General features: G+C 37.6%; 2 protein-coding genes across 4 annotated transcripts in view; one reads left to right on the top strand and one right to left on the bottom strand.

Moving 5' to 3' along the window:
- Nucleotides 1-27,212, top strand: part of LOC137257987 (leucine-rich repeat and coiled-coil domain-containing protein 1-like) — a 489,406-nt gene that overhangs the window by 203,065 nt on the left and 259,129 nt on the right. The gene's annotated exons all lie outside the window — the stretch shown is intronic.
- The window catches only part of LOC137257990 (FMRFamide receptor-like), a 53,329-nt gene that overhangs the window by 8,426 nt on the left and 17,691 nt on the right, over nucleotides 1-27,212 (bottom strand). The window contains exon 1 of one of the 3 annotated variants that reach the window (XM_067795516.1): nucleotides 17,006-17,081. The exons of the other annotated variants lie outside the window; for them this stretch is intronic. The gene's annotated coding sequence lies outside the window, so the exon portion shown is untranslated. Of the gene's footprint in view, nucleotides 1-17,005; nucleotides 17,082-27,212 lie in introns of those variants that run through there. 3 annotated transcript variants of the gene reach the window in all.

The raw sequence follows: 27,212 nt of genomic DNA, 5'->3' as shown, positions 1-27,212 counted from the left end.
CACAACTTGTTTTATGAGCTGCAAACAGGCCAGGTTCCAATCAGTGTTGTTAAATCATGTGGATCAACTTTCAGATGAACATATCACTTTGTCTATGTCTTCGGTAATAGCCATTTGTGTGCATTGATTATAAGGTGCCATGACGGCCATTATTTCACTCCTGGTGTCCATCTTCCCATCAGGCTTTTGTCATGTTTGTATTACTCCTTTAATGTGGTTCAAAAGAAAGAATAATTTGGAATAGTTTTTAACATTCGCATGTGATGTTTTTAATTAATTACCATCAAAACTTTTAAAAAATGTAACAATTGATATTTGTGTTTTCTTTTGTTTAGATTATTTTCTGTGTTAAGTTGTGGTGCCACAAGGTTTCTACTGACTAATGGCCAGTGAGAAGTTCATCAGTTAGATTCATCAGATGCTTTGATATTTTTGACAATGATGAGGTCTGGTGCCAGGAGACTGATGTTGGCTGTTCACTCGTGAGAAAAAGTTGAACAGTTAGATTCATCTGAGATACTGATAATCATGCTTTTATTTCGTTCTTTGAGAGGCATTTTAGAAGTTGTAAGGATCATGGAAAACCAAGTTCTGTGGTTAATCAGAGTATGGTAATCACAACCAATCACTTTGTGCAACTCCATCCACTCTTTAACTTACTAATGTCGTCTACTTCAACCTCATCAATTGTATAAACTCACTGTGCATAAGTGACCTCAGTCTGTAATTACAACCAATCACTGTGTACATCAACCTACTCTGTTCCAGTCGCTAATCAATCCAGAGTACATCAACTCTATCAATCATATATACTGCATTGGCAGCTATAAAGATATCTCCTTGTTTTAACTCTTTGTATCACTTGCTTGATAATGGTGTGAGAATCTCCACTGAAATGTATCTGTCAAAACCTTCCTATCAAGTGGCATGCCGTTAGAACCTTCAAAATGGATGACATGAGATGTCTGTCCAAACTTTCTTATCAAGTGACATGCATGTAGAACCTCCAAAACGGATGTCATGAGATGTCTGTCAAAACCTCTCTGTCAACCGTCACTTAATGAATGGTGCTGTGGAAGCATAGCGGTAAAGGCGTTTGCTTCTCATGCCGAAGACCCAGGTACAATATGTGAAGCCTATATTTTGTGTCACCAAAGTTGAATTACTCAGCTGACTTGTGAGAACCAACTACGAACTTTATGCAGATGAACTGCAGAGTGACCATGCATCATATTGCTGAAGTAAGTGAGTGAGTTTAGTTTTAAGCTGCACTCATCAATATTCCAGCTATATGGCGGCTGTCTGTAAATAATCGAGTCTGGACCAGACAATCCAGTGATCAACACCATGAGGATTGATATGCGCAATTGGGAATTGATGACATGTGTCAACCAAGTCAGCAACTATCTGATACTGTTAGTCGCCTCTTACAACAAGCACAGTTGCCTTATATGGCAAGCATGGGTTGCTGAAGGCCTATTTTACCCAGGGATCTTCAAGGGTCAAAATAGCTGAAAAGCATGTGGAAATATTGTACATGTGATCAACTGCATTTTGGTGTAAAGTTTTGTGAAGAATTCACCAATTCTCACTGCTTTTTATCATTTATTGAGCTCATGACAGTAATCTTTTCAACGCTAAGATGTGTAAACAGTACATTTAAAAAATGAAACATTTTGCAAAATGTAGTTTAGAACAGCTGACTGAAAAAAGGCTGCATTTACACTTTTGAGTCTAAATGTTTGATGGATAGTATGTGTGCATATTTCTGTGAGTTTACCTGCTGAACTTCAGTTTACCAACATACACACCATTCCTATCCTACTTGGCAAAATGACATAGAGGCATGCTGCTCTTTCCTGACACACATGTTTTCTTATTGCATACCTTGCCAGTCATGTCAAGTTTGTGTATAAAATCTGACTTACAGTGGGCATTCAGTAGGACTTGTTTTTCTCACTGGAGTCTTGAGCAATTATGTCTTGTCTGGCACTTAAGCATGTTTGTTTGTGAAAACATTTAGCTGGTATGTACCCAGAGTGAGTGAGTGAGTGAGTGAGTGAGTGAGTGAGTGAGTGAGTGAGTGAGTGAGTGAGTGAGTGAGTGAGTGAGTGAGTGAGTGAGCAAGTGGTTGGATGACAAGGTGGATGGATGGGTGAGTGAGTGAGTGAAAGTGCAAGGGAATATGAATGAATAAGTGGTTGGCTAGCAGAGTTGATAGATGGGTGGGTGAGTGAGTGGAAGGGTGGGTGAATGTGTAGGTGGATGTCATCTCATCCAGTACATCACTCTGACACAGTAGTGACATGACCAGGTAACATTCTGCACTTTCCCATCTGTTCAAGTGTTTGTTAGAGGGTATAAAAACCCCTGTGAAGTGCCCCCTCAAATCATTGTTCACAACACTAACAGAGGTGCCTTACGATTTCTCGATAATTGATATGATTTTTACCTTCTAATTATGGCATTACAGTAGTATATAGCAGTACTATGATTTTCTGAGTGTCAAAATTCAAAATACTTTTTAAAAATACTTACAAGTCAAACTTTTAATCTAAAACAATTTGCAACGATCCTCAAAGCTTTCTCCCATTACTGCACTACCTGTAATGAGGCGCAACAATTATTTCCGTGCATCATGAGGTAATCATGTTCACAAAGATCATGTAATTCCGATATGTGAAAGAACTACCTTGTGACACCTGGGCTTTTCTCTCATTGGTTGTTAAAGTGGGTCAGCGAAGATCGTATATTTCCGCTATGCAAATGAAAAATGCTGACTATTAGTGATGGGGCACTTTTAGGGTAAGCATCTCTGCACTAAAAATACCATTTGACACAATGTCCAATATGTTGGTTAGAACGGTGTTGAAAACCACAGCTTATACATACTTCAAGCTGAAATCATGGAAGGTCTACTTGACAATGAAGTAGAACTAAATTATTACGTTTGTATACTGAGATATGCCTGATCAAAAACATGCTACTGTGTCAGGTATATTTTCTGATAAAAGAAGACTTCCTCAAATCAGTGCCAGAAATTGTCATCATGATTGTGATATCAGCAGACTCTGAACAAATGTTCCGTTCATCAATTTCAGCTATGTATGAAACATACCATTTTGACAATGGTTTTACGAAACATACCATTCGGCCAGTGATTTTAGGGGTCAAGCATGGGTATCAGCTTTATGAGATGGGCTTATCTATGGTGATGTACAGTACCTTGCTACCAAAGCCTGGGAATTCTATTGAAAAAGGAATTAATGGCATCTGACCCTGAAGTTTTCAAGGAATAAGTGGACATGTCAGTTCCATCTCAAATTATTCGGTAAACCTTGTTTTTCTGAAAAACGAACTATGAAGGCAAATTAAGGGTCAAGTAAAGGGTTCAGAGTATCACTGAGATCAGCTTATGTACGGTAATATACGTATACAGTATCATGTTACCAAAGTCTTTGATTAAGGCAAGTTTATTTAAAATGGAATTGATCATGGCAAATTTAGACAGAATCTTATTTTATAACCTGTTTATTGTTGATGTTATGACTTGATGTGTTGCCTTCCTCTATATCTGCTGCAGTCTTCACATGATGCCTATTTCTGGTGTTCCCAATCTTCAGCCGCCCACTCACTGCACATGTTTGTTCCATGTGTATTCCTTTGATATTGCCTTTGCTCCACACATCCCAGTGTCCTCCAGGATGGAAAGTATCAACAAGTATTTGCCAATGATCTTTAAGCCTGATATACTTGAGCTTGCAAGACATGACAGTAAGATGCCATCTATCATTTTGATGAATCTGACCTTTTCAGTTGTTAACCCGTAGCGAGGAGTGGCAAGACTAACCAGCTTTATTATCAGAGAAATGATGTAATTTGATTGTTTTGTCAGTGTAGTTGATGATGTCATAATTGTCTCCAAAGGGTTGTGATGTAGTTTGATTGTTGCAGTATCTTGTTGTGGACACCTACTCATTGATCCATTCTCCCACTCATTTATGAGCTTGATTATAATTCGATCTGCTTGTGTACTCACTTGCAGTCTCAAATAGCTATCAGCCTATTCACACTGTCACTCATCCATTGACTCACCTATTTTTCACAGGTTTCAGTAGTCATTTAATTATCTTTAAGGACGTAAGACAAGGGGTGCACCCTTTGCACTCCCCCTTCCCCTTCCCTCCCTCTTCTCCTCTTTTCCCCTCCCTCTTTTCCTCTTTCCCTGTTCCGTACACCCCCACCCCACCACCAAGTTGCTCGCTCGCTCACTCACTCACTCACTCACTCACTCACTCACTCACTCACTCACTCACTCACTCACTCACTCTGGCATTCAACCCTACCCATTCTTCCTACCTGTCAAGACCCTTGAAGATCTGGAGTACAATAGGTCTTCAGCAGCCCATGTTTGCCATAAAAGCAAGCATACTTGTCGTAAGAGGCAACTCATGGAATCAGGTGGTCAGGTTCGCTGACTCGGTATGGAGGCCATGATAACAATTATACCACATCGACTGCCCTTAATTGACACAAGCATTTCAAACAACTTTACACATAATCACAGGTATTGTATTTAGCGTCCCTCTCAGATATGCTTCCCTGACCACCTCTTGGCCAGTCTGAAGGTGATCATTGCCATCAAACCCAAATAAAACTACATTTACTTAACAGACAGTGTTGAGTTGTGTATATTACATATTTATAAATGCACAACAGCACAGTAAAGGGAAATAATCTTGTTAACTAATAGTAATCAAAAATTTTTGGGTTTCGTTGGCATCTGAACTAAGATAATTCACTGCCTCTTGGTTAGTGAAACATAAGTCATACACATCGACTTTATTTGTTTAAAACACCTAGTATGCTAATTTACAGAAAACCCCGACAGAAACCATTGGCACTAATGTTTTTTTTTATTTCATATAACTTGAGCAGTAATGGAAACTGAATATTTGCCATATTTCATGAATTTAATTGTGTTATTATTCACCATTCGGATTGTTTTCATATGTTAGTAGTGATATTTAAGGTGAATGAAACTGATTTAACACTTCCTCAGTTCAAGATACAGAGGACATTACATCTGGAGGGTTGTTTTCAGAAATGTTTATTGACCATGTGACACTGATATTTCCACATTGCACAATAATATTTGGGATGCTAATTCAGATGAGATGTGTGTGCCAATTCAAGAATACCTGGGAATTCCTGGAGATCTGTTACCATTATCCTAGAGCGTTGCCTGACCTGACAAAGTATCACACGAAGAACCTTCACATCGGGATCCATTTGTCCAAATAAATATATGGTAGGAGTAGGAACACAGTGTTTCTTGTGAAAATAACCATGTTTGTTTGGAAGGTATATTGAATCTTGCATAGTTGATCCAGGTGTCTCAGTTGTGACTAATTTTTCTATGTCAATAATTGGCCGTATTGTGAGACAGTTGATGATGCAGATTGAGATGAGATAGAATGAGGTAACAGGTGTATGAACCCTGAAGGAGTTTACATTTAGGAGATGTATGGTGAGATGGATGATGAGGTAGGCGTGTTATCTGAGCTGCCCCCCACTGATACAATTTCCCCATTTTTCTTGAAACAGCATGATGTTACAGTCCATTTGAGCTGTTGCGACACCTGTGTCACAAATCTTGCAGTATCAAATGAAGACGGATTGGTAAACAACTTTTTTATTTTGTTGACAAAAATATTAACATAATTCGGGAGAGTTTGTGTGTTTTTCCTATTTACTTTGGTGTAAATTTTAGTCAATTACAGTTATTTGTTTTTGAGTTAGAGTGCAATTCATTGGGGAGATTTTGACTCAAATGGACTGTAGACCCATCATCACCATCATAGGATATTTAAATAGCATATATATCCACGCAGCTAGTACATACACAACATGCAACCAGTGTTTTTATTCAAACAATCCCCCTGAAATATGCAGAATAATAGAGTGCTTACAAATTGGACCATCCCCTGACAGATGTAGAAAAATGGAGTGCTATATGGACCATCTCAGTGACAGACATAGAACAATGGTGTGCTTATATGGACTGATCCCGCTGACAGATGTGGAACATTATTGAGTGCTTACATGGACCATGTCACTGACAGACATAGAACAGTGGAGTGCTTATATTGACCATCGCACTAGAGAGTATTTTCAGTGTTAAGAATCTGGATTCTGGATCATCTGCAGCAGGGTCATGATGCGATATATTTTCTGACACATAGGTCACACCGTGACATGCTTCATGACACATATTTTTATATACCATGAATAAAAAGTTGAGCGCAGCCCAGTATATTTTGCAAAAATATAGGTTGGCACATGGGAAATCTTTCAGAAAAAAATGAGCTATCATAACTTGGGGTAGTACTTTTAGTTTAAAAACAAAACCATAATGGACATTTTCACTTTCACTTTCAACAGGATGTATGTGCTTTGGGAAAACAAGCATTTTGTTTTCCTCAGAAAGGTTGCCTTCTTTTGAAAAGTGAAAATCAGAAATGACTGTTATATGGTCACATGATTGTCACTTTTAACTAGTGAAACCTAAATTTAATAGTCTTGTATAAGCACAACAGGAATTGTTATTTTGATTTCAAAAGCAGTGTCATCATATCTGAATTAATATTTTCTTCAATTGTAAATACAAATGATTATGACATCCCTAAATCAGTTACCAGATGAACCTTTTCGAAATATGGATTGGTCTTCCTAATTAGTTCTGCCTAACATTTCCACAGCTACACATCTTACAGTCCCTGGTCATAAGTGTTCGCGATTTTGGTTATGATGACGTCACAGTTACTGTGCGTGGGCGTTACAGAAAATGCTATATCTCGCTAAATACATTAAGTCTTACCTTAATATTTGATGAGCTGACCCTTCATTTTCAATACTTCACGTATTCGTAGTGGGATGCTGTCATACAACGAGTGCATTTAGTCAACTGCGGCAATGTTCTGTAGATCTCTTTTGAGGCGGAGCCAAATATTTTCGATAACATTTAAAGCTGGAGACTGTGGGAGCCATGTGGTACAATTTACATGTATATGATTTTCTTGTTTATAATTTTCCACTACACGGGTCCGAGGCATGGGCGCATTGTCATCCATGAATACATAATCTTCATTTGGGAAATGTCGCACAACCGGCCAAAGATTGTTTTCTAATATGTCCATGTATTTGGCAGCATTTATATTACCTTCTACAGAGATAATAGTTCCCACACCATGATAGTTTATACAACCCCAGATCATCAAACTAACCTTACACTGTGAGGAGCGGCACACACACTTGGGCTTGTTGACTTCGTCTCCCTTTCTCCAAATGTATACACATTTGTCAGCTCCAATTTCAACCTGACTTTCGTCAGAAAATACAAAGTTTTCCAGTTTTGATTAACAGTCCATAACCTCCTTTCATGACACCACAATCGCCTCTTTTTCAAGTTGACCTGGCAAAATGCAACTTGTTTCTTCACAACTTGTCTGTAACCTTCAAATGTTCATTTTCTTCTAATTGTCCATTTACTGAAAGTTTTGTCCCTGTTCTCATTAAATTTGGCCGTAATTTTATTCAGAGTCGCATGTCGATTATGTTTCACACACCTTTTTTAAAAACGTCTGGTCCCGAACACGCAAAGATTTCTTTCATCCACTTCGAGAGATGTTTTCTACTGACCCAGTTGCTTCATATTCTTCACAAACACTTTTCACTGTAGACCATGATAGATTCAATATCTCTGAAATTTTGGATACTCTCAAATCTTCATTTAGTAATTTTATGATGATGTTTTTTTCTCAGTACTCAATTCCTTAGATTTTCTACCCATTTTGCTGACTGCCAACAAACCCAGAAACACATGTGGCTTGGATACAGTGCGACCCAAAAAACGCGGATATTATGTGAGTGACGTTACCATAACCAAAATCACGAATACTTATGGCCAGGGACTGTAGGTCTGAAATAGGCTGGCGCTTAACTTTTTATTTTCAGTCTGTTTAAGTTGTGTAGCAACTTTTTACTTTAAATATTTCAGAGCAGGATTTAAAGGAAATTTTGCCTAAAGAAACATGTTTGTTGCCGAAAATGAAACATACAGCTTTATGGATTACAGCTTCTTGTTTATTACACTGAGAGACGTTTCGATGTAGATTCTTACATCATTTTCAAGCTAAATGTGAATACAACCAAAATGATGATGTTTGTTGCTGTTTTCGGTTGTGAACTTCAAATGCTGTATTTTATCACTATTTGACTGACAAAAATGACAACTGCAACACATTTTTCAAGATTCAGCTGACAGAACTGCAGGAGTGTCTTTGAAAGTGTACCAAATAATTAATTAAATGTGTATGTTGTGTTGATCAAAGAATACCATGCTGTGTTTCGGAGTCATGATGCAACATGGACCAATGTGTAGATCCCCGTATATATGCTCAAAGGCCACTAAGTCCTGCATCTGTATGAGTGACTCACTCAAACATCGCATCCTGTCACACAAGTTACATCAAGTGTTTGGTGAGGAGAACACTCTGTATAATCAAGACAATGTTCCCATGGGCCTGAAAAAGCCCGATTTGAGGAATTTTACCTTAAAAAGGCCCTATATTCATTTTAGTCTTCAAAAGGTCTTGATTGCCAGTGATTAGCACTTAGAAGCCATTATTTTTAGTCAAACTTGACAAGCAATAATAAATAATAATATCAATAAAGGTAACTTGCAACATGGGTGTCAGGTAATCACCATTGCAAAGCAAAACTTACCCACCCTTCAGTGATGAAGCTGAAGAGTGAATTGCATCTGATGGTTGGCCTACGTTTAACTTCTTTGAGAGGCATTTAGAAGTTTGATCAGCAAGGAAGGATAATAATCAATGGATGAACAACTTCTTTATTGTACTTACTGTATTTATTGTACGTCACAATAAAGAAGTTGTTGTTGTTCATCTATGGATTATTGTGTTTCTTTGTGCTCGGGCATTTGACCAACCTTGCATGTTCAGCTACCGGTACTTATGTGTTATGTGTGTTTTTATAGTTCCTTGCAACTGTTAAATGTGCCTATACCTCTATTATGAATTGAGTCACACTGTACTTATCAGGATTGGATAAATATGTTGAGTAATTCATAGAAAAGGTACCGACATGATTCATAAGCAGTTTATACTGAATGAGCAGCCATGCATGGTAAGTGCATATGTATTTACAGCCTTTGTTAATAATAAACATGGAGGTGGAAATCTAGTTCACAATGGATTAGATGTAAACACTTGACATCCCAAAAGTAGCCAACATTATTGGAACTGTTTTCTTGGAGGATTTGCTACATCTGTCAAAACCAGTAACAGAATTATTATTGCATTCAATATGTAACCCATTATCATAGAGTATTTTATTAAGAAATACAGTTCGCTCTACCATCATGTATTGTGTAATAAAGAACACTTTCCCCCTGAACTATTATAATTAAAGCACAAGGACACTTGCGTACAAGTGATTTATTACACTATACATGGTGGTAGAGTGAACTTTATTTCTTCTTTAAGATACTAAATTCAGTAGTTTTTGAGGATAATTAAAATTAATCAAAAGCAGAAAGCAAACAATGGTGTTGATGATCTAAATTAAAGAATCCTCGCACAGGGCTAACTGATGTACTGTTCTGTTGATGTCTCCCCCCCCTACATTAAGATGTTACCAGTAAAGAAACAAATGATAAACAGTTTGGTGACTGGTATGTTCGGGACAAATAATTTTAATTACATCTGTGATTAAGTTAAACCATATGGGACAATATGAACGTCACATTTCTACTACCAATGTGAGTTTAGAACCGTCCATCCAGATGAAGCTGACTAGTCAAGCGACATTTCATGTTTGCATTGTGAGAATGTAAACATTGTAAATGTTACCATGTCACTATAAAATTGTTAGCTGAACTGAGATTTGATGTGTTGGAAAATATAAATGTAATGTTTCCACCAGTGACATTAGCTAAGTGACACAACTGCAAACCAAGAAACAGGAGTATTTTATTGTAGGAGTCTGTACGAGGCGATGGCAACTGACATGAATCGTGACATCTGTTACATTGTGACGTAATGCAAAAGTGTTCCATAAGAACAGGGCAGATGAGAATGGCACTCCAACACATTATAATGTAATGAAAAAAGTTACTATTGGTGCCTTTGATCTTTCACCGATGCATCGTAGAATGTTATATGTTATGAAAATATATGTTCAAACATAATTTTGTGGACCTGTGAAGATGAGGGGTAGAATAGGTCTTCAGGCTTGCCGTAATAGGTGACTATGCTTGCTGTAAGAGGTGACTAACAGGATCGGGTGGTCGCGCTTGCTGACTAGGTGGACACATCATTAGTTCCCAGTCGCGCAGATTGATGCTCCTGCACAAGTGGTCCAGACTCGATTATTTACAGACTGCCGCCATATGACTGGAATATTGCTGAGTACGGCCTAAAACTGAACTCACTGGCTCACTTACAATTTTGTGAATTAAGTGTCTAAGAATGTGTTCTTTTCAAACATATGATTATTTCAAGAATTTGGATACTTATGAAGAAGATTGGTTTACGAGGAAATAACATGTCTAAGTGTGGGAATTTTGTGAATTAAATATCAAAGAATATATGATTTTCAAGCATAATGTGTATTTCAAAGATTTGTATGTATACTGAGGGCAACAAATAAGTGAACACCACTTTGTGGAATTGTTCCTTTTTCAATCTCAGACTTCCTCCCACAGTGTTCTTGGTGAAGTTGGAGAAGAAAACTGGAAAACATTAAACGAACACTTGAATTTTCCTGTATTCCTTTATTTGTTTCTCTCAGTATATATATCCAGGTTGTTTTACAAGGAAATAACATAATAATGTACAATTGTGTTTTAAAAAACGACAGTATTCTGACAGCAAACACTGTTACAATGTCTGGGAATCTATAAGCCAGTGATACATGTATTTATATTTGTGTTGAACTTTTGACCAAGTCCGTAATCCCTTCATGCTCACAGTAAAGACCTTACCCAACCAAAGCGGTGTAGTTTAACTTCCCTTACGGAAGAATGTGTTTATCCTCTTCGCAAACATACGGTGTCAGTTAGAGCCGATGTTTCACTGATCAATCCATATAATTTTCACCTGGGTTTTACCTTTTATGCTGAGTGGAATTAGTGCCTGTAGATATTTGACATTCAGCTTACTCCCTGGTGTGATATATAATGTTTAATGCAGCATGTACAGAAGACATCAACCTTTTCTGAAAACTGAATGTATACTGAGGAAAACAACTAAAGGAACACTTGAAAGTAACAATGTTCCTTTATTATTTTCCAGGTTTCTAGTTGGCTTTGTTCTGCATTGTGAGTGAAATTCTGGGAATATATATAAGAACACTGATGTTCCCTTATTTGTTTCCTTCAGTATATTATGATTATTGGGTATTATCGCTCCGTAGAAATCCTGTGCTATGAGGAATGGTTTCCTTGTTTCAGAATATGTCATGTTCACACCCATTCAATGGCGAGTGAGTGAGTTTAATTTTACACCACACTTATAGCAATCTTGAGATAATGGTTTCTTAATCAAGGGATAATTGACATGCCTATTGAAAGGGTTAACATTGCTGGACTTTCCACGAAACCAAAAGAGTATTTTATGACAACAAAGTGATGTTGTATAATAAAATCATTGTCATCATAATATTGATCATAATTATGATGAAGTGGAAGCTGATTAGTTTTATTCTGAAACAGCCATTGTATATGTTCTAAAATCATAGGGTTCAGTGTTGTCTGAATTTTCTGAAACCATCATGATCTGATCTAAAGCTTGCTGTTTGTCACAATTTATACATTGAAACCAACGTGATGATACCATCAGCAATTGGGAGTGAAATATGAACTCCACATAACTAATGAACTGATTGCAAAAACAGTTTGTTATCCTTGTTATGATTATTCAGACTGTCAGTTGGAAAAGTGGAATGTTGAGTGTGGAAAGTTGTAAACAACAAGCACAAATAACAAGTCTCCCATGAGGTGATGTCTCCATTGAAAACACAGCTCACAGTCTTGTATCATAAGCACACCACTATCAAACAGTTGGCATGGTGGGCAAGCTGGCTAAAGCACCTAGTGATTCAGCGAGGTTGAGTTGTCGGGATCAAGCCCACCCGTGATCGGGTGTAAAAAACTTGGAGTCAACTTTGTGTGCAGACTCTTTGTGTGTTGGCACAACCCCTTGTGTACAATACACAGTCCTGTGCACTTAAAAGAACCCACAGATCTATTGGTAAATGTGCAATGGTCACATGAATGCAAGCAAACACGGTTTGTTGTGTGTACAGCAACGTGCAGTGAAGTTGGACGAAGTACTGTGACTATGTGTCCCAGTCCACCCAGCTGTGAATTGAATACCTCGTTAGGATGAGAGAGCCACAGTAAACTTGATGTGCCTAGTGGCAGCAAGAGTTATTTACTTCCCCTGGAGTTGAGATTGATAATAGGATGTGACGTTGAGATTGACATCCAATGATCGAGGGAAACAAATACCAGTACCTTAAGCAAGCACTAGTTGCATGGATATGTGCGCTATATAAATATCCTAAGATAATTATGATGACACCAGGTGTCCATAGCAAAGTAAGCATATCCTGCAAAGCAGTACCGCAAGTACAGGCAAAGCGAGTAACACAAGTACAGGCAGAGCCCTAGCTAGCACTGGACCTATAGACTTCAGCGTTCATCTGGACAATCTGTCAGAACAGGACCTTTTGGTGTGTTTGCTGTCCTGCTGACCTAGGTACAAACTAAACTGCAGTGAGAGGGAGCCCTTTGTTAAAGTGTCTGTGCCATTTCTACATTCAGCGTGTAGACACTTGTACCGCCCCAGATACCATTGTCAAGAAGACTTGACGTGAAATAAATTTGAATGACATTGACATGAATTACTACCAGGCTGTAAATAACATCATCGTTGCAATTTTACTAAACGTTCATTATTTATAACATGCAGTATATGTATTTGTATATATTGTTTCTGAACTCTCCTGTCTTTGGAGGATAAAAAAATCATACATCAAATTTGTAAATGTCGTCCTTGTGTAAGTAAAACAAGCTAACCCGAGCTGTGAAGTGATGTTTAGTCACACATGGATAGTAAGACTGATCTGTACTTTTAGTCTGATTGCCTCTGCGCATAACTTGTGTTGTAAGAACCAAAACAATTACAAGATTGTAACCGTGTCTACGGGAATGGCATGCTGTTGTTAATTACATGGGATGATGGAAAACATGTCCGCTGTTACACAACATCTGTGGCAACAAGAACAGGTAATTGCTGTACTTAGATCTAGATTGAATAATTATAGGACTGTGTGCATCTTAGTACTAAGGTGATCATGTGACAGTAATGTTATGTCAGATTTTGTACATAAAGTGGCACCCTGGCCAATAAATATTCGTGCAGGAGCTAGGAATCGCCAAAGACGTACTGATTTTGGAAATTGTTTCTATTTCTTTCCAGGTAACAAATGGGGTATGTAAGGATTTAGTGTCTTGTCCAGACAGTTCATGGCCGGGAAGGCTTAATTCGTGACCCTTCTTGGTTCTGTGAGCGTAGTCTTCATGGTACTTCCAATGCAATGTTATGGCTGAATGAACACTGTGTGCCTGAGACTCTGAGGTGCTGACAACTTACTAAGAAGATATATAGGTTATCACACTCATGTATTTTGGGATGGTTAATATCCTGCATTGGGAATAAGCATAGTATTTAGTTAACCTTGGCAAGCTAAATGCATAGTCTTTATTCCTAATGCAGGATATTAACCATCCCAAAACACATGAGTGTGATAACCTATATATCATATAATGTCATTCTTACTTCATAATTTAAAAAAAATGTGATTTCATTTGCCACAGATCATGAAACTATACTTCCTGACATGTGCCCGCAGATCTATGATGTCACAAATATGTGCTTAGAAATGCATGACGTCACAAGCTCGCAGACGCAGTTTTCTACTGATCACTCCAGACTTTCTTTTACCACGTTTACCGTTGAGCAGCAAATAACTGAAATGTGTGATGGGTACACATACTTTGGAATCCATTTTCATTTAAATGGATGGATGATAACTGCTATTAAAGAACTCACTAATGGTGCAGCCAAAGCCATGTTCTCACTCTTGAAAAGACTCTGAAATATATAATTTGCTGATGGATACACTTCTGAAAGCATTTGACATGTTACTTTTACCTAGGGTCATATATGGATGTGAAGTTTGGCATTGCAAAAACCTATAAGTTGTAGAAAAGATACTCCTAAAGTTTTGTAAATATGCTACTGGACTCAGTTCATCTACACCAAGCTTCATAGTATATGGAGAATTAGGCAGATTACCTAGAGAAATATATATCTTTGTAAGAATGATTAGACACTATCATCAACTTGAAACTGTTAGCATCCCACTAAAATGAAATCATTGTTCGCATCAAGCAAACTGTCTACTCTTTAGAAATTATCAAAGTTTATATCTACCCACTAATGACTTGTATAAAATCTTCCCTTGAGTAAAAGATATACCCTCTGTCTGTATGTTTCACCCTCTCATCACATGCTTCTAATTCATTTATTTCATATCATCTATCCAACAGTGGCGTCTTGTAAAAATAAGTATATATATATATACCATTGGTGTATCTCGTTTGTATCAGTTCACCTGACGAAGGGGTAAGGAACATATACATATATATACGTAATAAACAAGAAGTTGTCATCCATATTGTCCTCTACTTCAGTACCAACTTCTAAATGTCTCTCAAAAATTGTTATGAAGTTATAAACAAGCAAGGAAGATTATTATAGTGTTTTGAAAAGATTTCTCTTTATGCCTGACATGGATTATGCTTCCTGGTTTGGTATCTTCAGCTGGTCTTCTCAATTAGTTCAGCCAAATATTTCCACAGCTTCACATCTTAGCTGGTGCTTAACTTTTTATTCACGATATAGAATACAGAAATGGGAATATAAACATGTTGCATACCCCCACCCCTCAACCCCCCAATAAAATATGTTTTTGTTATTGTTTTGTTTGTTGTTTAATGCTGCAATCAGCAATATTCCAGCTATAATGGCCGAGAGCCTCAGGTCTGTAAATAATCAAGTCTGGACCAGATAATCCAGTGATGAATTGCATGGGCATCCGTCTACACAAATGGGATTAGATGCCATTTGTCAGCCAAGTCAGTCCTCTCAATCTTGTTAGTTGCCTCTTACGACAAGTCTTGGTTGATGAAGAGCAAATCTAACCCACATCATGACAGGTCAGCTATCAAGGGGTAGTGGTACTAGGGAAGAAAATACTGTGTGGAGAATATTTTATTGTTTACTAGAATCTGGTGGATTTATTGACACATCTTGCCAACTTTGTAAGTACCGGCATTCGAATGCTTATTGTATGAAAATGTGCTCACACGGTACGGAATGTTCCATAATAATATGATGCAAAAATAGTCTATAGTCTATAGGTTACAGTCTATAGATAACAGGACTGGTGTGTGTGTGTGTGTGGTGTGGGTGGAGGGCAATGTTCCAAACAGCAGTTCATTGACATGAGTTGGCAGTATTATGAATACCAGTAGGCTACATATCATCTTTTTCTGCAAAACAATGATTTAAACATGCTGTTCCTTTCTGGTTGATAAGTTAGTAAACAATAGTTTGAATATAGGTGGATGTACATGGAATTTTTGCTTTCTGTAATGGTAATGACATGACAGTTGGCTACAGTTTGCTGATTGTTCATGAGCTTGGTGTATCGATGACGGACACTCCACATTCTGCTGTTTATCTGTAACAGGAGTTTCTAACCAGTGCCAAAAATATATCATTTTTGTGACAGGTAGCATTTTTGGGCAAAAAGTTAATTATTTTTTGTGTTCTTGAGCTTGACATGATTTAACTGTGGGTAGATGGTACAGAATGTTTACTTTTTTCAATCGAAACAAGTAAACAGGAATGGCTAGGTACTTTTGTTTTTGCAAACACAAATTCTCAGATCTTTTGGAAAAGGAGTTTGCCAGACTTTGTGTATGAAATTAAGCTTAATTAATAGTTTGGAACCTCTACATGTGGAAGATATACACAGGATTAATTCATGGGGTAGTCAAGTGATTAAACTGTTCGCTCATGATGCCAAAGACCAGGGTTTGATTCTCCAAATTTGCATTCCTCATTGCTCATTCCTGAAGTCCCCTGTCGAGATATTCTTAGAATATTGCTAAACATGGCATGAACCCAACACCCTGGTATCACAAGGATAATAAAAATATATTTCAGTTTTTGGACTATCAGGAGCTCACTAGCTTTTTTAATAGTCCTTATATTGTGGTTCATTTCTAGTGTCCATCGCAGTGATAGTGCCGGAATATTGCTAAAAGTGAGAGTGAAATCGAGTGTACTGACACTACAACACTAGTCCTGTAAGTGGAAGCTGTCTAAACCGGCACTCACCAGGACTGAAGAAATGGTCCGGTGTAGACAGTGTACTCGATTGTAGAGCTGGTGATAAATGTACAAGCCACGGGTGGAACTGAGACTTTATGCTGGTGTTGACAACTTGCTGGTTTGGACAGATACCAGTTTTGACAGCTTCCACTGTACTAATTACGCAACTTGATAGCAATTGATGTCTTTTTCATTCCGCAATCGATTTTTTATAAATTTATTCCGTATGTTTTAAAGTTTTTGCATAGCTAAGATTTTAAGTGCGTAATTATTTTCAATTCATAATTGGACTTTTCTAGGCATAGTTTACCTGAAAACGCAGCTTATCTGGGCCTCTGTATTCCATAAATAGAATACTAAGTATCCACATTGTCCATATAGGTTGCTTCTGTATCATGTAAACATAAGTTCTATCAAAGTTCCAGTTATTTGAGAAGTGTCTATTGGCTTACCTGTTGATACACCCACCCAAAGCTCAGCTTTCATATCCAGCAGTAACGACCTCCACCACCTGCCTTCAACAGAGAGCACCTGCTGCTGAGCATTGTAATGGGAGTTGAGTTAGTCACTGAACCATGATAGTCAATGTCACTTGTAATTGTAAGTTAACTCTCATGTGTAACCAGTCATGCCCATCCATTATGTAACCTGTGATAGAAATGTTCAAGTTAGGAGTTGTCATAGTGTTATTGCACCTTTAAATGAACATTTTGTTCGATTGTTTGGTTCACTTTTTGTTATGACGTGTAAACAGAATCATTGAGTAACTTTTCATACTTGTTATTTGTAGGGGGTATTACAATGGATTCCATCCATGCATCTCTGTGTTTTTGCATCCATACACATTCGTCTTTTCTGGACCAGAATGTTAAACTTCTTCACCAAGCTTGGCACATAGATAGATCTGGTTGTAAACTGGTGCCTTCTCATAATTTTGGATTTCTAAATAAACTTTGTTTTTCATAAAAAAAGTTTGACTTCGACTACAATTAGTGGTAGTGTTTGTATCTGGAGCAGAATTTTAAAAGCATACACTATTTCTTTAAGAAACCTTTACAGGAGCCTTTTGGTAGTTTGGGATTTCTGAATAAAATCCTTTTTGCATTTCCTGGGCAATATGTTAAACTGACTGAACTTGATGGTCATGCTCCTTTCTGGAACAGAACTTTAAAGCTTTCAATACTCTCCTTCCACTTTGCTATATACACACCCAAACATTTGACATAATCATAACAGATATATAGATATATTCATGAAGAGTTGTTTACTGTTGCGGAAGATATTGATGACTTTGTGTTCTTGTTTTCAAGTCATAACTTGTAATATGTCATTACTTGTAAGTTGTGAATCCTGAGTTGCACAACGACTGTCAGCCATTCTTACACTAACTTTTAGTCTCTGAATATATATAATTTTGACAGAATAAATGAGGCCTTTGAAACTGAAAAGCCACCCAATTGGATGGGAGATTTAGAACCTGAACCCAAGAAAGTGGAGTTTGTCTGTGTGTGCACTCTGGTAAATTATAGATTATGCTCTTTCATGTCAACTTCTTTATTATGAGGAACACAACAGTTCTGATGAAGGAGTAAATATATGCTCCAAAACATACATGCATCTAGGAATAATGAAGTTGATGTCCATAAAAACTCATTTCATTTTTCCGTTCAAAGGCATACCCTCTCTCAATAAAGGACAATGATTGGTACTTTTGAGTGTTGACTTCCACCTAGGATCTTATATATACTGCTGGCTGCTGACTCGGAAATGTTCTGTCAGCTTCATGTGTAACATAAGTTATTTTTTAGAATTTGATGTTGTACAACTGGTATAAATTGTCAAGACTACCATTGTTGTGGAAGCCGCAGTGGCTGAGTGGGTTAGATGGCTGACTCTGTGCACTGTCAATTAGGTCCTTGACTCTGCACAAATTCTGTTCGAATTCTGAGTGGGACAGCCACCCAACAAAATGACTGTAATCTGAACATTACCAGCAAAGTGTAATCCCATATAGACATAGACATAGACATAGACATTTTTTTATTCTGTATAAAGGCCACAGGCCCAAAATACAAACATAATTCAATTACAGTCGCTGAGCATATTTTAAATGGATCGTCTTTTCAGCATGAAAGAGGAAATGTCCAACATTATGGAGAGTATTTGTGTTGGGATCTTTAAAAATGTTAACAACAGACATGAGGTTGTGTGGTTTCTTTAGCGTATTACTAAGGTATTTCGTTCTAATATCTGCATATAGTGGGCATTCCAATAAAATATGGAATTCATCCTCAATGACATTTACATTATTATTTTTGCAGTGGCTACACAGTCTTAGATGTCTATCAGTATTAGTGTATCTTCCTGTTTCTATGGCAATTTTGAAGTTTGAACATCTAAATCTAGAAATAGCAGTTCTTACATAAAGAGGTAAATCACATCGTAGGTACTTTTCAACATCCAACAAAGATTTGTACGATTTGTAGAGGTAACATTTGGGTGAAGACTCTAGAGAGGAGTACCATGTCTGCTGTAAATTATCACATAACCGCTGTTTGAACATAGATATGAAAACCTTTGAATCTCCAACATTGTGACTTAACCAGGCATAACCAAAACCAAACTGGAATAGTAAATGTTTAACCTTACTAGCCCATGTAATTCTCCCACACTCATCAAGTGCCTTAAGCATCATGTAGGACTGGTATGGTAATCTATCTTTGGGTAGCTGCAATAAGTGACACCAATACTTAATAACCTTTGTTGTGTACACACGCTGTAGTGGATACCTACCACATTCTCCTAAAACCATATTTGATGAAGTGGATTTGTTGACTTTCAGAAAATATTTGCAGAAAGCAAGATGAACAGACTCGACAGTTTTACAATAAGATAATCCCCAGACTTCTGAACCATAGCATAAAATAGGGGTAATCATTGAATCGAATATCTTAAAGAGGTCTGGACAGGAAATATTACCATATAGAACATGTGTAACATTTGACCATGCTACATGTGTCTTTAAGAGAACCATGAAAATCCGGGTCAGAATTGGCCTTTAAGAACCCATGCTTGTCATAAGAGGCAACAAGCGATATTGGGTGTCTGTCTCAGTAGCTCAGTTGACCCATGTCATCATTTCCCTAATTCATAGATCCATGCTCATGTTGTTGATCACTGAAATGTCTGGGTCAGACTTGATTATTTATAGTCTGCCGCAGTATAGCTGAAACATTGCTCACTCACTCACTCTCTCTGTAAGCCTACATTGACATGGTCATGTTGTCTAAGAAGCGATTATGGTTTTATGCCATTTATTGCAATATTCCAGCAACATCACGGCAGGTTACACCAGAATTAGCCTTCACATTGTACCCGTGTGGGGAATCAAAGTTTTCTTAGAGACAGGCTCTATCTGTAAGTCCAATAATTTTAGTCCAATTTTATTGGCGCCATACCCTTGTTAGTGTAGTAAAAAAAATATTGACGTCAAATTCAATTCTTGAATACACATTCTCAAATTTAGCATCAACAAGGACATAGAAGAATATTAAGTCTGTATTCCTCTCTGATATCTTCATGTGATATCTTCATCTTCTCTAGATATCGGTTGGTACTATGTATGTTATTTACAGTAAGCATGCTAAGTCTCCTCTATAGGCAAAGGTCAGTAGAGCTGATCATATGGTGCATTACATTTATTGTTTGTTGCCTTTAGGAAAATAGTTTTTCTTAATCCACATTAAATCCTACTTTCTTGAACCTTTGATGCATGCAGCAATGCTTTGAAGCCACCAGTCAAATAAAGAGGCTTTGTCCAGTGGACAGGGTCACTATCTTTCTGAATGGAAAAGTTCTTTGATGACTTCTGCCATCAAACAGATGATATTAAGTATGCATATTCTTATTTGAGAACGTCCATCTCATATTGATTTAGTCTTTGATAAGCAGTTGGAAAATACTGTGTCCAATACGTAAATAAGTTTTTCTTGAACAAAGAAGTTAACACAGTTGTTTACTTGGGAAGAAATGGATTCTCGTCCAAACAGGATACAGGGATGACAGTTTGTTTTTCATTAGACTGATTTGACAGAAATCATTTTCATTGTTTATATGTGATAATCAGAGATATTTAGATTCACTGGTATATGATTCATGTGAGCCTGCATCTGTGCATCACACTTTTTTCAATCACTTATGCTCCGTGATACTCCGTGCTGTAGAAATACAACGAACTAGCGATGGATTGCAATTGTTGAGTCTTTGATAACAGTTAATCAGTTTTAGAAAGGAACAAGTATGTATGACTATCGATAGTGTTCGATTGACTTCCGTTAATAAATGCACAGCACAAAATACAAGTTATTTTGGTGATGACTTACAGCATTTTGTCATTTATTATTTAACTGTTTATCTGTTTGATCTGGGTTTGAAGCTGCTTCTCGGTTAACTGAAACTATTTCAACTTGTTTATATTTCATAGTTACTATACATTCATTTGGGAAATGTCTTCAAATGAGAGAATTCAAGGAGAAAACAAACTATTGCAATAGACTATCATGATCACAATAGTTTGTTGCAGTAGACTATCATGATCACAATAGTTTGTTGCAGTAGACTGTCATGATCACAATAGTTTGTTGCAGTAGACTGTCATGATCACAATAGTTTGTTGCAGTAGACTATCATGATCACGATAGTTTGTTGCAGTAGACTGTCATGATCACAATAGTTTGTTGCAGTAGACTGTCATGATCACAATAGTTTGTTGCAGTAGACTATCATGATCACGATAGTTTGTTGCAGTAGACTATCATGATCACAATAGTTTGTTGCAGTAGACTGTCATGATCACAATAGTTTGTTGCAGTAGACTGTCATGATCACAATAGTTTGTTGCAGTAGACTGTCATGATCACAATAGTTTGTTGCAGTAGACTGTCATGATCACAATAGTTTGTTGCAGTAGACTGTCATGATCACAATAGTTTGTTGCAGTAGACTGTCATGATCACAATAGTTTGTTGCAGTAGACTATCATGATCACGATAGTTTGTTGCAGTAGACTGTCATGATCACAATAGTTTGTTGCAGTAGACTGTCATGATCACAATAGTTTGTTGCAGTAGACTATCATGATCACGATAGTTTGTTGCAGTAGACTATCATGATCACAATAGTTTGTTGCAGTAGACTGTCATGATCACAATAGTTTGTTGCAGTAGACTGTCATGATCACAATAGTTTGTTGCAGTAGACTGTCATGATCACAATAGTTTGTTGCAGTAGACTGTCATGATCACAATAGTTTGTTGCAGTAGACTGTCATGATCACGATAGTTTGTTGCAGTAGACTGTCATGATCACAATAGTTTGTTGCAGTAGACTGTCATGATCACAATAGTTTGTTGCAGTAGACTTAGTATGGCAATTGTTGTTTCCCTCTCAATAGTCACTCTAATGCTGATGCTCTTTGATACTAAATGAATGGTATTTCATCAAGGAACCCCAATAACACTCACTAATGTCCAAGGTAAAGCAAGCATTTGTATATGCATCAGTAAGTTGTGAACTAAGTCACTGACTGGGTGTTACTTACGAGGGTTGGCTGAAAAGTTCTCAGCCTGAGTGGTTTTTCCCCTCCAGGTAGAGACAGGTGTTTGCCACCAATGAGGACAATCATTTAGTGAATCATAGACACAAGAACTACAAACGAACTAATAGTTTTATCTCAACTACAGCTCTTTTGGTAAACCTACCCTCTGAAATCATCAGAAATGGACAAAACTGAATACAGGGCAGTCATCAAGTACTTGCAAAAGAAAGGGATGTCCCCAACACAGATACATGCTGACATGGTCTCCACTCTAGGGGATGATGCTCCTTCATTTTCCACAGTAAAGAAGTGGGCTGCAGAATTTAAGCGTGGCAGACAAAGCCTTGATGATGACCCACGCTCAGGAAGGCCTTCAACAGTAACCACTCCAGAAAACATCACGCGAGTGCTCAATATGTTGATGGATGATCGACGATTGACTACTCGACATATTGCTAGTGTAGTGGGTATCTCTCATGAGAGGGTTGAGCATATTATCACCAACGAATTAGGAATGACTAAAGTTTCTGCAAGATGGGTGCCAAAGCTCTTGACAGCAGAACAGAAACGTGTCAGGTTCCAGACGTCCCTTGACAATTTGCGTCATTTTGAAGCAGATCCCGATGATTTTGTGGCACGATTTGTAACCATGGATGAGACCTGGATACATCACTTTCAACCAGAAACAAAACTACAGTCAAAACAGTGGAAGCATCCTGATTCACCAGCTCCGAAGAAAGCCAAGTCTGTTCCTTCAGCTGGAAAGGTGATGGCATCAGTCTTTTGGGATTCCAGGGGTATTCTGCTCATTGATTATCTTGAAAAAGGTCAAACTATCAACGGCAGATACTATGCAGATCTACTGAACCAGTTGCGAGAAGCAATCAAAGCCAAACGACGAGGGATGAAGGTGTCCTCTTCCACCAAGACAATGCGCCTGTTCACAAATCGGTGGTGGCCATGTCAACAATCCGCGATTGTGGCTTTGAACTCATTGATCATCCTCCTTATTCACCTGATTTGGCTCCTTCTGACTTCCACCCGTTCCCCAAAATGAAAAAGGAACTCGCCGGTCGCCATTTTGCAAGTAATGATGACGTTATTTCCGCTGTGACTGATTTTTTTAGGGTAGCTGAAGAAGATTTCTTCCTGACCGGGATTCGGGCCTTGCAGCATCGCTGGCAAAAGTGTGTGAACTTGGAAGGGGACTATGTAGAAAAATAAATTACAAACGTGGACTTTGTAACTTTTTTTCACAGTGAGGCTTAGAACTTTTCAGCCAACCCTCGTATATCATCTTTATTTATTCTTTTTGAAAATTCGGAACATTTATTTTTGTATTGGAGGACTGTCTCAGGCAGAGTTGAACCTCACTCACTCACTCACTTACTCACTCACTGTTAAAACTTATTTCAAAGCTAAACCCTGAATGAATTGAATCTAACAGAAAATTTCCTCCTGTCATTCCCATCTTCCTGGGGATCCATTACAAATTGAAAGAAATTATATGTTTCTACCGTACTTACATATTCAGATTCTAATTGTTAGGCTAACACCATCTCTATTGTTTATAGCAAAAATTAAACCAACGAAAGAGTTGAGTGATTTTATTACTGCACTAATCTGGATCTGTAATGTATCTCTGAGAGGCTGAGTATTTGTCAAACTCCCAACTGACAAGTCTCCATTCCGCCTTCCACTGTAACATCAATGCCCCCTTTCCCAGAAACAATGTGCAACGTTAGATTGATAGATGCCTAGTGTGAGTTGAACTGTAGATTACTTTTTGCAACACAAAAGTAGAAACACTATCTTTTATTTAATTTGTCAACAGTTTTCAAGCATTGTCACAAGCAACATGGAAGAACGAAAGTAGAAACACTATCTTTTATTTAATTTGTCAACAGTTTTCAAGCATTGTCACAAGCAACATGGAAGAACGAAAGTAGAATGACTAGACATTGAGAAACCTCAAGGGTCTTTCCCGACAGCAAATCTTAGGAAGAGACTTTTGAAGATAAACTGTCACACGGTCCACTTTGAAGAAATATGGTGCATCAGAAATGACAGAGGTATATAAATACAGGCTCTGAGGATTTGATTTTTATCCCCTGCAACACGTTTTGCGGGTGATATTAAAATGCACCCCGCCAGTCTGTGCACATTTACCTTTTCCGGAGCAGAACTCTAAAACCGTTTAATATTTCTTCACCAAACTTTAGATTGGTCTGGTGGTGTATAGGTGCCTTTTGATAGTTTTAGAATTCTGAATAAAAATATTTTGGCGTTTCCATGGCAACAAGTGTGACTTAGACTGAAATTGGAGGTAATGCAGGGGATATTGATGACTGTGTCTTCTTGTTGATATTGTGAATTCTGGAAATAATATGTCATGAGGGCAGTTTGTAGATGTTCTAAGCCTCGCCTTGATAGCATGATGAAATATCTTCATAGGGGTTTACATGTGGTCATGGAGGTGTATCCACAAACGTTTGAGCCACTAAAACAGACTTTACATGTGGTCATGGAGGTGTATCCACAAACGTTTGAGCCACTAAAACAGACTTTACATGTGGTCATGGGGGTGTATCCACAAATGTCTGAGCCACTAAAACAGACTTTACATGTGGTCATGGAGGTGTATCCACAAACGTCTGAGCCACTAAAACAGACTTTACATGTGGTCATGGAGGTGTATCCACAAACGTCTGAGCCACTAAAACAGACTTTACATGTGGTCATGGAGGTGTATCCACAAACGTTTGAGCCACTAAAACAGACTTTTTTCCAGTTTTCTTTGTTTTCTCTGTGACCGGTCAGTAAAATATGCACTGTGACTTTATGAAAATGGACATGCCTACTAATCATGGATGCAACCAACTATAGAGAATATTGTTTTGAAAGGTCTGCGTTTTGGGAGGCCTGCAATTCCATTAGTCACCACTTATGAAAAGTATGGGTTGCTGATTAACAGTTATACCCTGGATTTTCATGGGTGCATTCTAAACACACATCTAAAAAGTTAATTTCAGTATGCAGAGAATAATGTGCTCTGAAGCAGATCATATAAAGTCCTTAAAGTTGGCCAACTGCTGAGTTTGTAAATGTCTTTTCAACAACCATCCACTGCATGAATAGGTGATAAGTGTCTTCTCAGTGAATACTTTCATAACAGCGTGTTTGTGATCCTCTTTTTGTGTACTACTCAAAACATGTTAAGCATCATGATTATTTCTTTGGTAAGATATTTCTTGTCTCGTTATTATATCCTACCCAAAACAAGTTAAGGATCACTAATTCTTTCATAGCATGTGTTCTTTTTAGCCTTTAAGTATAGACTTACTCAAAACAAGTTCATAACATGGTTCTTGTTTCATTATTATATGCTACCCTGAATCACTGATTTGCTCATATCCTTGTCCCTTCATTGTATACTGCTCAAAACAACTGACGGATCACTGATTTGCTCATATCCTTGTCCCTTCATTGTATACTGCTCAAAACAACTGACGGATCACTGATTTGCTCATATCCTTGTCCCTTCATTGTATACTGCTCAAAACAACTGACGGATCACTGATTTGCTCATATCCTTGTCCCTTCATTGTATACTGCTCAAAACAACTGACGGATCACTGATTTGCTCATATCCTTGTCCCTTCATTGTATACTGCTCAAAACAACTGACGGATCACTGAATCTTTCTTATTGTTTATTGTGCCCTCATTATATACAACATAAAACAAGTTCTGGGTCACTGAATCTTTAATATCATGGTTCTCGACCTTTTGTTATCTGCTGATCAAAAAAGCAAGGGAAGCATCACTGATTTGCTCATATCGTGTTTCTTGTCACTTCAATATATACTACTCAAAACAATGTAAGAGTCACTGATTCTTTCATGTTTCTTCTCCCTTCATCATATACTGCTGAACACAAGTTAAGGATAACAGATTCTTTCATAACGTTTCTGATCCCTTCATTATATACTACTCAAAACAAGTTAAAGATCTTTGGATCTTTCATAACATGTTTCTTCTGGTCCCTTTTTTATATAGTACTCAAAATAGTTGAAGGATCAAGGAATCTTTCATAACATTTCTTGTCTGTCCCTTCATTATATAGCACTCAAAGCAAGTTAAAGATTACTGATTCTTTCATAACATGTTTCTCGTTTCTTCATTATATAGTACTCAAAGCAAGTTAAAGATAACTGATTCTTTCATAACATGTTTCTCGTCTCTTCATTATATAGTACTCAAAGCAAGTTAGAGATAACTGATTCTTTCATAACATGTTTCTCGTCTCTTCGCTATATACTACTCAAAACAAACTAAGGATCACTCATTCTTTCATAACATGTTTCTTGTCCTATGTTTAAATACTAAAAACAAGTTGATGACCATGGATTTTTTTCCCAACTGCATAGATTGATGCTCATGCTGTTTACCACAGGATTGTCTGGTCCTGACTTGATTATTTATATACTGTGGTCATATAGCTGGAATATTGACACTTAACAAGAAACAAACCACATTACTAGCGCTGCAAACTCCCGCCTGCCCAGTCGTCTGGGACAATCTGTTTTGTGACCCAATGGTCAGTTTTAAGAAGTTGCTCACCTGATGGTTTTGCATGAATCTGACTTTGAGTATAATGACTGAAGCCTTGACTGAAACATATTTGAAAACACTGTGCTGTTTCCCTCCTCTCATTTACCTTTTTATCATTTTCCTTAATCCAGAAAATTATGAACTGGCAATTTTCCAACCGGTCTAGTAACTTTTGAGAGTTTCCAGGCCAGTTATATGGCTGAAATCTGGACAAGTTTACAGCACTGACATTAGTGTGGTGTTAGTGGGATACACATATTAGACGCATGGCATCACTTTATGAGAAGATACAAATAGTTGTTTGTACAATAAGCCTGACTTCTCCTCTTGCATTGTTCTTTCTGCTGTAGCTGTAGTTATATATGTTGACAGAGAAATGACATGTGTCCTCCATCGGCTGCTTAATTGAAGTTCTCAAGTGATCCATGATAACTGTCTTTGTGTTTTTTA

This window comes from Haliotis asinina, chromosome 12 (assembly GCF_037392515.1).
Source record: "Haliotis asinina isolate JCU_RB_2024 chromosome 12, JCU_Hal_asi_v2, whole genome shotgun sequence".
Lineage (NCBI taxonomy): Eukaryota > Metazoa > Mollusca > Gastropoda > Lepetellida > Haliotidae > Haliotis > Haliotis asinina.
This window is presented reverse-complemented; position numbering and strand designations above follow the sequence as displayed.